At 33.1% G+C, this 2,384-nt stretch overlaps 1 long non-coding RNA gene across 1 annotated transcript; it reads left to right on the forward strand.

Moving 5' to 3' along the window:
* Nucleotides 1-513: 513 nt before the first annotated feature.
* Nucleotides 514-2,142, forward strand: LOC122052139. The gene is made up of 3 exons (XR_006131918.1): nucleotides 514-908; nucleotides 980-1,049; nucleotides 1,749-2,142. It is a non-coding gene; the product is annotated as an uncharacterized LOC122052139 (long non-coding RNA).
* The last annotated feature ends 242 nt before the right edge of the window (nucleotides 2,143-2,384 follow it).

Below are 2,384 nucleotides of genomic sequence, written 5' to 3' on the forward strand. Positions count from 1 at the left end.
AAACTTACTAAAGCAAATCCAAGGCTGATGCTACGGTGAACTCCCGTGGACGGCGTTCCGAAGGTAGGAATTCCAGCAACCTCAGTCTCAGTGGTGTATGCAATTCCGACAGAGCAAATTCTCTTTTGATTTCTATTTAGTTTCTGTTGATGCTGCAATTTATTTCCTATTCCATCTAAACTATCAACTTTGTGCCATCGGGAGCTGTAGATCAGAGATTCAGTAGTTGTGTTACAGTTCACCGGGGCTGGCGTTCCAAATCCGGGTCTCCATGTGACAGTGGGGTAGTCGATTGGTGTATGATCACGGAAGAGGGTTTGGTTAGCTTAGTTGATTTACTTATTTGTTGATTGTGTTATTTTCTTATTGATGTTTGATTGTTGTTATTGCACTTTGATTAGTTTTGTTATGCATGATAGTTTGTTTGTTATCGCACTCGGTTAGTTTCATTTATGCATGAATGTTGATCTTGTGTCATAGGGTGATAATGTGGTACAAGTTTAACTTTTATGCATAATTAAGTTTTGGTTAATCGTTGTTAAGGTTGTTTAGTTTAATTGCTTTTGTTTTTCTTGTATTTTGTTTTTCTTGTATTTTGTTGTCGATGGACTGCTACCAAGGGTATTGTGTTTTTCTAGCTCTCTCAAGCTTCTTTTTTTTCCCAATCCTTGTTCTTCTTGCATTATTTTTCTTGTATTATATTGTTTTTCTTCTAAGGTTGGATCTTCTATTTTCAGATTTACGAAATGAGTTATGTAAAATGATACCACAACTTTAGATTGAACACTGATGAGGTATTTGATCATATTGTCTCAAACCATTGAGACTTAAATATTGCATATGATATACAGTCCAGAAGGTTCTTGCAAAACTACCTCCGGAAATTGCAAGAAAATATTTTTCCTAAGGTATGTTATAGTTGTATATGTATTTTCTTTAGTTTATGTATTTTCTTAAGATATGGTTACTTTCCGTCCAGCTTGTGGATTGCCTATTCCTCTTCAAATCTTTCATTTACATGCCATGTTTGCCTGATAAGACACAGGCAGGTAGAAAATGATTGTTCTACTTATAACTTCTTTGCTGTTAGAAAATCCTGCCTTACTATATATTTAGAAATACATGAAAATTGATAGATTTTGGTCTGGAAGAATTGGCTGTGATTGTTTCGCATCATGATTTTCTATCTTCCAAATTATGTTGAAGGTGGCGTTCATGATCTCTAATATGCTTTTAGAGCTTGGAATTTGTTTATTTCAAGTATGCTCACAGTCATGGTCACGTTAAGGAACTTATGCATAGTTAACTTCAAGGAATTTATATTAATTTACATTGTTGTAAAGGCAATTATCTTTCCTTCTGAAATGCTGAAAACTCATTTCATGGCAATTCATGAATTACCAAGTCACTTACCTTTTCTTGCAAAACTCTAGTGTATTTTATACCTCCGGAAATTGAAAGTAACCATTTTCTTGCAAAACTACCTCCAGAAATATAAAGAAATTATTTTTCCTAAATCACTTACCTTTTTTTCTTATAGGGCATAATTTGTTTGAAACCATGATGCTTTTTTTCTTCCTGCATTAGTAAATTGATGAGTGATATACTTTATTATCTTATTCTATCTTAGCCACCATGCCCATTGACTAATGTATTATCTTTGGTTCATGACGTTCTTATTGTTGAATTGGTATTTTGTCATCATTGCAAGTTGCAACACATGAAATCTTCCATTGCAATTTGCACAGATTTGTCAAGAAATGCAGCAAAAAAAAGATTCTTCCATGGTTTGTTTGTCAGGTTACGTTTTTTCATAGTTCTCTCGTTTTGTTGCTTAATCTTCTATGTTTTTTGAGACAAGCAAAGAGTTTGTGTTGTGATTCCACTATTGAAACTTTAGTAGCATAGGCATACTCCTCCCCTGCTCGTGCTTGCAAATTTATATGAATTTGGTAATAATTAACTTGGCAGTACTTTTGGAGATTGCTACTTTTGCATGAGGATGATAAATTTCTAATAATTTGTAGGAATGGTAACCTCAAAATTTGGAAAGTGACATGCCTTGACAGCTTTTGAAGTACTGAAAGAACTTTTTTTTCTTGGTTGAGCTCCATTTAAGTTCTCCCTTTCCTTGTTCAGTTAAAAGGCTTTTCCTCTTCTTATAATCTTGAGTTGGTGATTTTTATTTTTTTAAAAAAAAATTGTTGATAGCCTGTTATTGGTTTTAGTATGTGCAATATTAATGTCTAATTTAATATTGAAACTGCAAAGGTATGTTTATCTTTATTGGTAGAATTGAATTGTTTCTTTATATATTCTTTATGTTGTGTAACGTGCTTTACTGATTAATGTGTGTTGTTGTTTTTTTTTTTCATGACTAGCAG

The sequence above is a fragment of the Zingiber officinale genome, chromosome 3A (assembly GCF_018446385.1).
Source record: "Zingiber officinale cultivar Zhangliang chromosome 3A, Zo_v1.1, whole genome shotgun sequence".
Lineage (NCBI taxonomy): Eukaryota > Viridiplantae > Streptophyta > Magnoliopsida > Zingiberales > Zingiberaceae > Zingiber > Zingiber officinale.